We start from the raw sequence: 15047 nt of genomic DNA, 5'->3' as shown, positions 1-15047 counted from the left end.
CAAAATATCTACCAGATTTCCCCCTGCCTCTCCATCCCTACTGACCCCCATCTAGTCCATCTCACTTACTCACTCTGGGATTGCTGAAAAGGCTCTCAAAGAGGGTCTCCTCTCCCCTTTCTAAACTAGTGCTTTTAACATGCCACCCCAACCGCCCCCAAAGAAGTCTTTCCCATTTCCTAATGGCCTTATTTTTTTAAACCAAGCTCTCGCTCCACCAGCCTGGCTTTCTAGAGCTCAGTTATCTGGGCCATCCTTTTAGTCCAACTCTTCCCCACACTCCCAGACACACATGCCATGCCCCAGGTGTCTTGCTGTGTCAGAAAATACGGCAGCGCTCACTTCTGCCTCTGGCTTTCTGCTTAGACCCAAGACCCTACGTGGATGTCCTCCTGATCACCGCTGCCCTACTTCAAGGTCCCCCATTACACCTTCCCTCTCTCGCTGCCACAGATTAGACTAATTCTTCCCTTTCCCTGAACTCCCATGGCCATAATGTGTACTGTTCTGTCTCCCACTTAAAACATAAGTGAGTTAAGGGTGGGGACTGTGTCTTAAACCGTCTGCCTCCCCCACGAGTCTGCCTCCCCCACCTTTGCCTACCACCACCCTACCCTTCCTTTAAGACTCAATACAAATACCACTTGCCGATGAACTAAAGAAACTAAAAATCCAACGCCTCTGAAAGCCTACAGAACTTTGTTGGTATCTTTCTTAAGGCACTTATCACATTCTTTCTATTGATGGGACTGCCTGCTGCTGTGTTTTATTTTTCTGAATATAGGTCAAAATCCTTGAGGGCAGGATTTGGTCTCCTTGTCTCTGTATCACATCATCCCCGGTGTCCTCAACACCCACTGGAGTGCTTTGTACAGAAGAAGTCCTTATTGTAAGATTCTTCCTTTGAGCACCTGTTTCTCTGTGGTTCTTAACATGAATGTTGAAGGCAGAGACCGAGAAACACAATTTGTGTGTGTGTGTGTGTGTGTGTGTGTGTGTGTGTGTGTGTGTGTGTGTGTCAGGGCAGGGGGAGAGGAAGAAATACAGGCATATTTTTGTGTCCAGGCACATGTGTGTACCTGTCCCCCTCATTGATAGCCATGTGAAATCTTGTTTAAATGGTTCTCAGGAGTGACCTTGAAGGGGGAAAAGGTTATAAAAAAGATAAGGCAGAGAGATGGGTCCATTCCCACAAGTTCGATCTTGGTGACCCCCAGAGAGATTACTGGTTTTAGCATTGAAAGCCCTGCACCCTAGGAAACCCTTAGATCCTGGGCAAACCTGGACAGTTGATTACCCTAGACCCAGTTTTAGCACCCGAGGCCACCTCCTTGTCCCCCTTTTCCTGACTCCTTATGCCACTGTTCATTCACCAGCATAAGCATGGGGTAAACATATCAATTTATCACAGCATAGGCCACACTAAACTTTGATAATTCTTTAAACTTCCTAACAATGAATTAAAGTCTTGCTTTACAAAGTAGATGTTTTAGAGCTCAGCAGAAATTATTTCAGCAGATTAGAAATACTTTTGATACATGAGGTGCTTCAGCAAAACATAAAGCATGTGGGAAACACACTGAGATTATGTCAATACCCTGAAAACGTCATTGAATGGCAACGTATTTTCTCAATTCACCCTCAAACCACGTACAGGGCTTCCCTGGTGGCGCAGTGGTTGGGAGTCCGCCTGCCGATGCAGGGGACATGGGTTCATGCCCCAGTCCGGGAAGATCCCACATGCCGCGGAGCAGCTGGGCCCGTGAGCTGTGGCCGCTGAGCCTGTGTGTCCGGAGCCTGTGCTCCGCAACGGGAGAGGCCACAACCGTGAGAGGTCCACGTACCGCAAAAAAAAAAAAGAAAAAAAAAACACGTACAAACACAGTTGAGGTAAAGAATCTTCCAGAATAATATCAATATTCCATATTTGGCTCTGAGAGACCCTTTTACTCATAAAATATTTAAGCTCCTTCCATCTTCTTGATACTGTCTCATTTTGATGGTTTTATAAGCCATATTCTGAACTGTGGTTATTTTCAAGCCAAATTTTTATGCAGACAAAGCAATCTAAAAATGTTCAGAAACAACTGAACTGTACATAGGGCTTCAAGCCTCCATGACGATCTCCTTGTCGTTGGCCTGGTGTTTACAGCAATCTTCAGTGTGGGAATATGTTTTCCTGCATTTCCATTAGCTCCCACAAGGGAATGACAAAGTCCTCTGAACACTTCTTAAAGCCCTCCTTTTAACCCTCTACCATGTCTAATGTCGCAGAGCCAACATCTGAAATGATCATGTAGGCACTGCTGTGATACCTGTGGACCTAGAAAATGTATTTAATTTGGTAAAACATTCAGTTAATATTCTGGGAGTTTCTACAAGCTTCAGCACGCAAATTGTTCTAAGTGGACTCAAGTGACTGAATTTTTTGCTGGATTAACTGGAGGTCCAGACACCTTCTAAATCCACCAATGCAAGACTGAAAATATGTGACTAACACTATCCATAACATTGATAGAATCAATTATTTTTTTAACAGGAAGAAAACCTTAAATTGTCCCTTCACATTGGCTGCGCCATCAGTTGAACGTGGTACATAACTTCTCAGAGAAATATGATTTAGTATGAGAACATCTGTAACCGTCTGGGAACATATTTTTCCCAGGACTATACTTCGAGCTCTCTACAGATATCAGATGTTCTCCACAGAATCTGTGACATGTCTTAGGATTCTTGAATAAACATCAGTCATGCCTCTGTCTTGAACAGTGTCAATCTGAATTGAAAATCTGCCAGCCTTCTTAACATCACCACCAGCAGACTTCTTAATGAATCTGCTGATACTGTGGATAGCTTTCTATTAAAATCAGAGCTGTATAAGCTGATCTTCCACTTATTTTAGAAACTCACTTTAGTTTCCAAAGATCCAAGATGTGTTTGAGTGAGCAACACTCTGAGAAATGCACACAAGGGTCCTATCTCAGCACTTACATTTGCTAGAGTGTTATTCGTCCTGTGATAACTGACAGGGTCCTTTACCAATGGCCTTACGTCCATTAATCACACAAAATAAAAAATATTTCAGCACAATTTGTTCTATCTTCATGTTCTTTTGACTATCAAATGGAAGACTGGAGGTGTGATTAATAGTACTTATTAAATGGGAAGTCTTCATCTCTCATACTAGTCTCTCTGACATAAATGTTCTGTGAATTACATCTGAAGAACACACTACAAAAAAGAACTTAATTTAGTAAAATTATCTCAGATATGTACAGAGATGTACATATAAGGACATTCTTCTGAAAGTTATCTAGCGATCCCAAAAATTTGTAAAAACTTGCACTATAGGGAATAGTTAAATGATTTATAGTAAATCCCTACAACGAAATGCTATACTGTTATTAAAATTAACGTGGTGAAAGTATTTTTACTTACATGGAAAGAGACTCCATTATTATGGTTAAGTGGGGAAAAAGAAATTTAAAAGCTAGTATTACAGTATAATAAATTTCTGTTTAAACATTTTTTTCATTATATATGTCTATATTGCATGGAAATAAGTCTGAAAAGATATACACCAAATAGTTGGAGCGGTCATCTCTGGATGGTGGAATTACGGGTAAATTTCATGTTCCAGCTCTTCTTTCTACCACCACCAAGCTGTGTCCTATCAGTGCCCAGGACAGAAAGAGAGGGAGCCTGAGCTACAAGCAAAGGACAAAGGGTGCTCACAGATTAACTGACTCCCAGAGGCAGAACGCTCTGAAGTGGGACCTGAGAATGTGCATTTCTAACTAGTTTCCAGGTAATACTGAGCCTGCTAGTCCAGGGACCACACTTGGAGTAGCACTGCCCTAGGGTTTTCCTTGATCCCAGCTCTCATTAACCAGTTCCTTCGTACCTACACTGTCTTCTGTTGGTAATTATTTGTGTGTGTGTGTGTGTGTGTGTGTGTGTGTGTGTGTCCCCTGATTCTTCCACTAGAGTTCAGGCTCAGGGAGACTATGGCTCCTGGCCCCAAGCCTAGTGTCTTCCAAATGGCAAGTACCCCATGCATGTTTGTTGCAGAAGTTAATGGGAGACCTTCAAGCATGGTGGGAGGGTCACTGACAAAGATCTGTGACATTTACTACTCCTCGTGTGGTACCATAGCATCATAAAAAGCTTCACCTACATATGGGCCAGAATCTCCGGGGACAGGCCTAGGAATCTTCACGTTACCAGCTCTCCAAGTGATTCTTCTGCTCACTAAAGCTGGAGATCCTGCCCAGGGAATCAGAGGAAAGGGAGGTTCTGTGGCTTGGTCAGGGAAGGTTTTGCATTGAGATAACGAAAGCCCCTGGAAAAACATGAGAATGTTTTCAAGGAACTTTATCACACTTTAACCCATTAACACTTGAGTATAAATTAGTGCCTCCAATTAACACAGAAAAGAGAAAACAGACACAAGGTTGGTATAATTTGATAAAAGAAACTTTTCAAAGGTCTGGTGCAGAGCTGAAAATCAACTTGAGGGCTGGATGCCCCTTTCGAAGGGAGTTGGGGAAGATGCACATCACATTCTTCCCAGAGCTCTTCTTGCCCTCAGGCAGTACAACCCCCAAATAAAGAGATTTTTAAAAGAAAGAAAGAAAGAAAAGGAAACAAATGTGTCTGTTTCTACTTCCCAGCAATCTTTAAGCAAGCACCACAGTCAGAGGCCAAGAGGGCACTGGACTTGGAACATTTGGTGGCTCGTCCCTTCCCACGTGCTACTGTTCCCAGCTGTATTTGCTGAGAATGAAAGTGTCGGGATCTTATAAAAGGCATTTTGAGAGGCCACAACACTTCCTCTTCTTACTTCAACATGAGGCCCTCAATTAAGCCGGAACTAATTCTTATGACAAGTTACAAACCACAAGCCAAAATAATGAAAACACTGACACCACTCACACTAGGGGAAGACTTCAGGGAGCTCCCATGACAAAGCCCCTGTTATTCACCCAACTCTCCTGACGGCTCCCAGTGCTGGGCACAGCAGCCTCCCTAAGCCCTGGAGAAAGAGGCAGAAAGCAGAATTTCCACTGTGGCACTGATTCAAGCTTCTAGCAGATGGTTCTGCTGATTTAACCAACTTTTTCATAGAATTTTTTCTCTCCATCAGGATGAGGCAGAGGGAAGAACACTAAACTCAAAGTCAAAAGTCCTGGGTTCCATACCCCAGTTTGTCAAAAATGGGATGGCTGGAACAGGTTAGTTCACTTATCTGAGTCCCGCAGCATGTACATGTTTGTGTGCACATGGGTGTGTATATATAAGAGTAAACTGGTAGCTTCAAAACTGAGATCTGAACACATCTAGTGGGCGGTGGGGAGTGGGGGGACACCTATCCCTCCAGTTCTCTATTTGCAGGCCTTGGTAGGTGTTTCTTTGCTAGAAAAGGAGTTTAGGAGCACAGGTCTGGTTGAAGGAATGAGGGTGGTGGAGGGCGATGGTTCCACATCAGCTGGGAGCACTCCACTCTGACTGGGAGCAACCCTGTCAGCCTGCATGTGGTAGGGAGTGATTTGCCAGCACAATGAAGCCCCAGTGGCAGAATACGCAAAGCCTGGCTCCTGAGCCCAAGTGAGACACCCTCAGGGGACCCCAGAAGCAACAGAGCAATCTTCAAGAGGGCGCTGAGGTCCCACAGTTATGCCAAGTAGGGGCTGAGCCCCTTCGGAGTTGGGTCATTCCAATTAACAAGAGGTCCTTCCTACTTGCTGGTGGGCAAGACCTGTGGATGTGTAATGGGCAAGAGAACTCTCCTGCCAACACCACAGGGCCAATGTCAGGCTCACAGCAGGTCATGTACAGGAGAGTAACTTGTAAACTACAAAAGAGATCTAGAGATGTGGGGATGTTCCTTTGTCCTTTGTTTTCTCAATATAAAGACAACAGCCAAGAGTTCAAAGAGCTCAGGTCCCAGTGGTAGGTTGAGCCCTCAGAGGGCCCAGTGTGGCTACATCGAAAAGCATCTTCGGGAATACGGGTGAAGGCTCTCTTACTTTCCAAAGGAACCTTAAACTGTTTCTAAGGAGCTGACTTGACCCTCTGTAAATGGTGAATTCAGCCAATTTGCCTTTGATACCAGATCTCTCTTCCCAGCTTTACTCCCTCTATCTACATACAGGGTAGTGCCATCTGAACACTCTACAAACACCTTCAAATCAGCATGTTCAAAATTAAATTCATCTCCCTCTATTCACAAATTTTAATGACCATTAAAATACACATCTGTACTTCCTCCAGACTCTTAAGCTCCTTGAGGACAGTGACCAGATCTTACATATCTTTGTATCCCCAGTGGAAAGAACAGTAGATTTCAATAGCAGTTCATTGCATTGAAATAAAGTGTTCAGCATTAGCTATGATAATGCTAGCTGCTATAATAAATGCCAAAATCCCAGGGACTTAATATAATATTTTATTTTGTGTGCACTAGAGACCCTAATATGGGTCGGGTGTTCCTGACTAGCAGACAGCCTTTTGCATGCTCATTTGGGACCCAGGATAATTCCATTTTGCAGCTCTGCCCTCCTCTAGGGTCTTGAAGTCTCTGCATTTAGCACACCGATGCGGGGTATGTGTGAGAGAGAGAGAGAAAGAGAGCGATTAATTGCTTGGAAAAGTCTCCCTTTTACCTATATCATTGACATAACTATTAATAACTCACCTTTTCACTCTCAAAAGTGTCCAAATTTGAAGGATAAATTATATTGTAACTCTACTTATAAACCATCTCACAGATAATCTATGAGCCCACCATAAAGTTTCTCAAGGCTTACATTTTTCGCCATGGGCAACTGAGAACCAATCTGAGGGTAAACACTGTAACATAAAGAAGAAAAGGTCAAGAGTGGCATATTCCATTGTACCTGACCACCATTTACTTTGTGGTCAGATACAGTCAGATACATTCTTTGAACCTTAAAATTCACTTCAGAGAAATCATGACCTTCCAGAATATGCCTCCTCTGTGCTGTATCACAGCAGTGCCCTGAAGAACCAGTGTCTTGACACTGAAGAGCCAAGTCTTATATTCCAGCCATTGCTGAATCTGCTTTGCAGCAAAGGACTGCCTTCAGAAACGTCAGTTTTCCTTTCCAAAAACAAACAAACAAAAAAGACCTACAATCTGATCTCAAATCCTTTCGTTACAGTATTGAAAACATGCCCAAGAAGGAAATTAAGAAACTTCTTCCCAATGGTGAATTGCCACCCAACTTTAAAAATAAAAACCTTTAACTCTGAAATTATAACTATACAGACAGGGACCAGCCTGACATTTACTTTTGCTAATAGTCCTACTACATAACACAATAAACAAAGGTGCAAAGAGAATGTTTAAGACTTGAGGGCAAAGAGTTTTCAGGAACCCAAGAGAAGTTCACGAGATAGATACAGAAATACATACCAAGTACCAGGAAAGCTAAAAGAAGGAAATAACCTAAAAGCCTTTGTTAGCCTCACTTGTGTAAATTTAGTTGGAGCAACTTGAAATTATACAGGAATCTCTCTGAGAAATAGTCCGCAATTCAACTTCACCAATCGGACTGATTTGCCATGTCAATTAGTCAGGATGAAAGAGGCTTTGCCAAATGTAGACGATTTCCCCATCTAACACCTTCTCTGGTTGAGCCTTATGATGATACTGCTAAGAGGAATATCTGATCAAATGCTTACGTATTAACCGTGTGCAAGGAAAGCCGTTAAATGATTGAACATTCTGTGAATTAAACTGATTTTCTAGCAAATGAAAACAAAATTGAATCCAAGAATAAACTATCTTAAAATCACATTAGACGAGCAAAAACATAAAATATTTTTTCACCGGGGCTATAAAAATTAAATTAGCTAAAAGAGGAAATAAATGCTTTTGTTTTCCAAGCAGTTCCATTTATTAGGAGAATAGGTACCTAAGAAGGAACCAAAACTCTGAAAAGAATTGTAATTGTTTCTAAGGATGATGCTTTGTGTAGTGAAAGGAAAGTCAGCTTTTTCTCTAAGTAACTTTCCAGGAAGAGGAGAATCATACTCAGTGACTGCTCACAAGTGAAGAAAGGAAGGTTACAGGTAACCAGAAGTTCAGAGAAATCCACATTTGACCCCAAAACTGGCTCCCTGCTGAGGAGAGGGTGGGCAGGCTGGCTGCTCCCCCTTCACCTCCTCTCTGTCGTTTCATCCCTCCCAATCTTTCCATGGGTTCGGTTGCAGCTGTACATTTCTGCTTTTCACCTACAGGCTGGTTCAAAATGCTGTTCTGGGCTCAGCTGCCTTTGTCAGCAGACTGAGTCATATCATGCCATGATGTCTATAAGAAAATTTTTGTTATGCCCAGATCCTAGTTTTATTAGCCAGTAACTACTATAACAAACCAGCTGCTATAACAAACAGGATCAGATTTCAGAAGCCAGACACAATTTCAAAAGTCCAGGTCCCTCTTTTCCAAATGGTGACTCCGGGATCTGGGCTCTTTCTATCCTCCGATTCTACCATCTTCAAACCAAATGGACGGGAGCAGAGAGCAGGCTCACGGAAGATTGTGCAGAACTCAGTTACATGATTCCTTCTAGATACATAGGGATCTGGGAAATGTAGCTTTCTTTGTACTCAGGAAAGAGAGGATAACTGGACACTGGTGAATCCCAGCAATTTCTGCCACCCTGGATCTATTCAGAGAACACTTGTGAATGTCTTCTGCACATCAGATACTCTGTCAAGCACTAGGGTAAATGCTGAGCAGTGTGCTGCCCTTCAGGGATCACAGGCTTGCAGGAGAGAAAAGTGGGCACGTTAATGATTACAATATAACATGATAAATGATATCAGCAGAGGGCTGGAGGAACCCCGAAAAGAAGCAAGATCAGGAAAGTTTCAGGGACGTTTGAGCTGAGTCTTGAAGGAGGGTGACAATGGCTAATGTTCTTTAATCATTTTCCACTCAGCCAGCACTGTTCTAAGTGCTTTTCACGTATTAACTCACTTAATCGGCACTACTCTAAAGCTAGGTAGCATTATTATACCAACAGATGAGAAACTGAAGCACAAAGAGGTTGAGTCACTTGCTCAGGGTCTCACTGTTTACTAGTGATGGAGACAAGGTTTGGACCCAGGCATTCTATCTCCTGAAACGACTGTGAACCAGCAAAGTATGTGGAGAAGTGGCAGGAGTTCACCAGGGAGGAAGGATGAGGCCCCCTCTGCTGACAGGGGCCCTGTATCCGCATTCTATGAAGTACAGCAGGTTGGGAGAGACACATGCTGTTAAGGTCTCACTACACCCTCACCACCCATGCCAGGCAGCTATGGGTGTCACGGACAGAGTGACAGCCCAGAACCAGGATCACCACGGCAAGGCTGGGAGGATGTCAGAACATTGGGGAGATGGGCCAGACTGGAGAAGGAACACAGACCTGAATAGTAGACTGTCCTTTTAAGGCAGGGCCAGTAGCCAAGGAAGGTATCGGGAGAGGGTGATTCATTTAATAAAAAATTATTAAGATCTTATTAGGTTCAACACATATCAATCCAAGTTGAAGCTGACCCACAGCCAGAAGCTGGCGGTAGGGGACAGTACCCTCTCCCTGTGTGCAGGTGACCCCAGGGCCGTGCAGGCTGTCATTGCTGCAAAGAACAAAGTGGTAGCCCATACTTGATTTCCTAGGACTTCTGCTTCCCTTGCTGAGTATCCGTGCCATCAGACTCTAACCACTGCCTGGATTCCACTCCGGCCATGTGCACAGCCTCCTCTGTGTAGTAAAAGCGTGTGGTGCTCACCCACACCCAGTCTTGCTCTCCTTCCTGGACACACAGGTCTGCACTCCATAGTTCCCTCACAGTTAGGTGGGGCCACGTGACTAGGCAGAGCCAGTGAAATGTGTTTCTGTCTCCTCTGGGACACCAAATAAAGAACTGGTCTCCAGTTCTTTGCCTTGGCAATGCTGGAAGCCACCTGTTGAGATGGCAGCCTAACCAGATAGATGGAATGCTGCCCAGAGCCGCGCCGACCCAACACTGGACTTTATGAAAGCAAGAAATAAGCCTTTTCTGCCTTAACTCCCTGACATTTCTGGGTTTATTTATCAATGTAGCGTAACCTGGCTGTGCCCATCACTGGTTTTGTTTCTTCTGTTTCGACCCTAAAACTCATGCCAACCTCACTTCATGATTCAGCCAAGATTAAATCTGCTAAATCTAATCCAGTAGTATGCACATGTGGTTGCTTCTTAATCAGTTTTTATTTTTCACATCTTTTAATGAAACTATAAATAAAACTCCTTGATCAACACTTGGAATGTCATTGTCTATGTCAGAGTGGCCACAGAGTCTGAGCTATTTCCAATCACATCCTCCTACTCTAAGTGGGAATCTAACAGGATGAACTTTCCAGTAACGAGGCTTGAAAACCTTGCCACCACCAGGAGAAGCAGCGGTCAGGCCAGGAGAAAGGCTGCTAACTTCCGTGCTGAAGTGCTGATTAGCCTTCCTGCAACTAGGCTACTAATGGAGGGATTCCTATCTGTCCTCATCTGAACATCTGATTCGTGAATCCTTCCTGACCCTCCTTGCACCCACGCCACACAAACACACCCCACACACACACAGGATATTAGCAAATTGCAACACCAACATTTCCAAAAGAAGCTGTGTTCAGTGCCAGTGCGCCTCAAGTTGAGAGAAAACAATATTCAAGAATTATTAAAGTATAAATTCAATCGGAATTAGAGAACATCTTTTGGTAAATTCCAATCTGTTTAGTTTATTTCCTTGAAAGGAGATGTACACACATGTAGCATCCTAGCAGGGGAAGCCCCACTGCAGCCGAAACCCTGTCGTGGTCAGAGGAATGGGCAGATATTCCCGATCGGCTATGTGTTCCAGAAAGGCCTTGTACAAGAGGAAGTATTCAGTAGCTAAGTCCAAGGTTGAAAAGAAAAAGGTGAAGGCTCTTGCTACTGTCACAAAACCAGTTGGTAGTGACAAGAATGGTAGCACCTGGGTGGTTAATCTTCACAAAATGCCTAGGTATTATCCTACTGAAGACGTGCCTCGAAAGCTGTTGAGTCACGGCAAAAAAACCCTTCAGTAAGCATGTGAGAAAACTGCGCGCTAGCATCACTCCTGCGACCATTCTGCTTATCCTCACTGGGCGCCACAGAGGCAAGAGGGTCATTTTCCTGAAGCAGCTGAGCAGTGGCTTGCTACTTGTGACTGGGCCTCTGTCCCTCAATCGAGTTCCTCTGCGGAGAACACACCAGAAATCTGTCATTGCCGCTTCCACCAAAATTGATATCAGTGGTGTGAAAATCCCAGAACATCTCACTGACGCTTACTTCAAGAAGAAACTGCGTAAGCCCAGGCACCAGGAAGGTGAGATCTTCGACACAGAGAGAGAAATACAAGATTACAGAGCAGCGGAAGGTTGATCAGAAAGCTGTGCACTCACAAATTCTGAGAAGAATCAAAGCCGTTCCTCAACTCCAGGGTTACCTCCGCTCTGTGTTTGCTCTTACAAAAGGAATTTATCCTCACAAAGTAGTGTTCTAAACTTCTTACAAAGAACCTAATTAAATAATTCGGTCCATTAAAAAAAAAAAAGAAAAAAATTGTCTTTTAATCTCTAGGACCAATTGGGCAGTCAGACCCCAGACATAAGCAGACAGGACAGTATGCTTCTCTTCATCAAGGTTACTTTGAGAAACACACAGTAAACTGGGCTTAGCAGCCGAACAAGCTCAGAGAGAACTGGGTTCAAAAACAAAATGCACAAATTGTATAATTGCCTAAAAAGCCACAAAGTTACTTAGCTAAATTTTTAAAGGACTGATATTACTTAAAATGATAATAATCCTCACTTGACTAATTTAAATATTTTTCAAAATACTTATAGTATTTTATTTTTCAGGGTATACAAATACAAATGGCTCACATTATCCAAGTCAAATGCCTTGAATTCCTCCCACTTCTCCTCCTCCCGTTACCTCCTACTCCTTCTCCCCTACCCATTCCCAGAATTTCCTTCTCAGACTTTGATGATACAATCTGGAGCTATAGGTACAGATCACCACATAATTACTACTGTATCATGTATCGTCTAAGAATTATTTTTTAAATTTGCTTTCAGTTTGTAAACAAAAATCCAATTACAGATTTTATATGTAATCCCTAATTATTATTTATAACTATCTAGGTATACAAACAGATGTACACTGACTGGTTTAAGTGTCTGCCACTGGCCTTTTTCATACTCTGGTTTTTTGATCACTCACTGCACCATCAACCATCTCTTAGTCACCTGGAATTTATCTTCACGTACTTTTTTCAAAAGAGACAAATAAGTAAAATCTTTCCCAAGAGAACCAATATCACAGAAAATTTCTGAAGCTTTGTCTACCAGAGAATATAATTGTTATTTTCACACATGAAAGACAACCTGGCTAGGTATAAAATTCTTGAATACAGCCTTTTATGAGCAAAACTCTATAGATATTGCTTTGGTATAGCTATCACAGAATGGTACGATTCTGGAAGATTTTATCTTTCTTCTTTTGGCATTTTGGTATTATCTATTTGCTCCTCACTGAACACGTGTTGTTGTAATAAGAAAAAAATTAATAAAAACAAATAAAGTGAATAGATTTGTGATGAGTGCTGATTATTATGTTCCTACATTCTGCTGGACATTGAAAGGCATGTCAATAATTGCTGTTGTCAAGGCAAGAACCCAGCAATAGGCCACATATAGATACTGATGATACAAATGAATGTTACAAATTACTGCACAGTAATTTTACAATTAACAAAAATAATAACATTGGGATTTAATATCATATTCTTTAGAAGGGAAAAAGTAGTGCATCTAGAATGCATAATGAGAAGAAAACATCAGAAGTCCTCAAACCTCTCCAGATCTTCCTCAGGCAGGACTCTGAAATCTGAAGGCCACAGGGTCTTTCAACAACTAAGCTCTAGTTCTAGCCTCCCTTAGGCTCCCAATATACAACCTCTTTATTCAGAAAGACAAGAACACCACCCCCCAAAAAAGAGACATGTCAAAACTGAGTATACTTCGGAGGAGGTCAGATGGAGAAGGACCGTAGCACAGTTGTTAAAAACACACAATTCAGGTTCCAACGACCTGGGTTCCAGCCTGACTCTACCACATACCCCATACTTGTGGGTGACCTTGAACAAATCAACTTGCATGTGCTCCTATTTCCTCATCTGCAAAATCAAGGTAAGAATAGTATCTCCCTCACTGGATTGCTGTAAGAATTGAGTTAAAATAAAACACAGTACCTGGCATGCAGGAAGTATGAACCAAGTGTTTACAATGAACAAATGAGCCACACAAAATAAGAGTTATAGGTTGACCTCCGTTATTTGACATGCCCCCCAGGAACATCTATGATCATCGAAGTGAGCATAGCATGCAGTCTTACTGCCATCCCAAATCAAACCAGTTAGGCAAGCTGAGGAAAGCTGACGGGGCTGGTTCAAGTCACAGGACCTACTGGTGCCAGAACTAGAGCCAGCTCTTCCGGTGCACTGTGCTGTTCCCTACATACAGCCTCCAAGCTTCCCTGACACTGAGTCTGGTCTTTCAGAGACAGCACCACTGTGGATCTTGTTACCGAAACACCAGGTGAAGCTCCCCTTGGTTTGCAGAATAAACAGAGAAACAGTCCTTAAAACATCCCCCTACAAAATGAGGGAATCCTACTACAGTTTTGTTAGGTTTTTTTTTTTTTTTTGACTTGTCAGAGGACAGGGGATGTTCTGTTTGTTCTTCTACCTAGGAATTGTAGATTTCTCAACTTCCTTTCTTTCAAGAGGAAGTTGGTCCAAACCTACAACTAGGAGCCCTACCTGAAGATTCAACACTGCTACTTAAAGCAATTAGAAATAAGCAGTTTTTCATTTCACTTAGCACCCTGTTGGAGAGCTAGTCTCTCAGCCTTATGGTCTCACAATTAATTTGTTGGCACAATTAATCTAAATGAAAAGGAGGATTTTACTCTCACACCTACTAACCCATATTAGGAAAATCTATGAGGGTCAACACCCTGGAGTATCCCCCAAAGAACCTCTAAAGCAGGAGGGGGACTATAAAAGAACACAAGCTACAGAAGCTCCTCCACCTACCATCCAGGGGAGCCTACACATGACTTAACCTCTTCAAGCATTCTCATCTGCACAACAGAGAGGTAATAATACCTACCTCATAAAGTTGTTGTGAGGATTAAATGAGAAAATATATCTAATGCATTTATCACAGTGCCCTACATGTTAATTATGGCCTTCATTATCACAGCCAAACAAGAACAAAGACCCCTGTGCTCAAGTATGGGGTCTCCACAAGTGCTGCTAATCAAGCAATTTACAAAGTAATTATGCCAGCCCCGATGGCTTACATCTGTTTACCTGAAGAACTTTCCATGTCATAATATATAACAGGCTATTTGTATGTTCCCAGAACCAGCTCCTATTTCATTGTTTTTGTATAGCCCCTAAAACTTTGACATGGCAGCCCTGAATCTTGCCCCTGTGATGAAACACTTTCTTACAGGTCTGGTGTCTAGTTGACTTTTGACTTTATTAGTCATAGTCATGGAATCAAAGTTTGTTTGCTTCCATGGTTCACTGAGGATATAACCGGAGAAACAGCTGTGGTGATCGCTTGCTGACTTTTGGGCTAAATTCAGATAGAGGATGCACAGAAACCTCCATTTGGCTCCAGAGAATCTAGAATCCCTCAGAATTCCAGTAACGAGAGACACCAGTTCACCCCCAAAGCCAACTGGAGCGTCTTCTAGCCTGGGGTGTGGGAAGCTCCCAAGAGCATCAAGAAGGAAATATCTCACTTGGCTCAGCTAGACTGGCTAGTTCTGACCTCCAGAGGGAGGAACAGCAGGAAAGACTGACAGGCTCATGTGCTTTGTCCTGGCTGGCTGTGAGCACAAGATCTCCAGGTGCCCTCTCCTCTGAGTGCACCTCATAACCTCTGGAATCAACCCCAGGTG

General features: G+C 42.9%; 1 pseudogene across 1 annotated transcript; it reads left to right on the top strand.

Annotated features, from left to right (window-relative positions):
• Positions 1-11041: 11041 nt before the first annotated feature.
• On the top strand, positions 11042-11571 carry LOC309833564 (large ribosomal subunit protein eL6-like; annotated as a pseudogene). Its single transcript has one exon. The product of its transcript is annotated as a large ribosomal subunit protein eL6-like (transcript).
• The last annotated feature ends 3476 nt before the right edge of the window (positions 11572-15047 follow it).

The sequence above is a fragment of the Grampus griseus genome (assembly GCF_964374135.1).
Source record: "Grampus griseus genome assembly, chromosome: 15".
NCBI lineage: Eukaryota > Metazoa > Chordata > Mammalia > Artiodactyla > Delphinidae > Grampus > Grampus griseus.
Note: the sequence above shows the minus strand (reverse complement) of the source record. Positions and strands in the feature narration are given on the sequence as shown.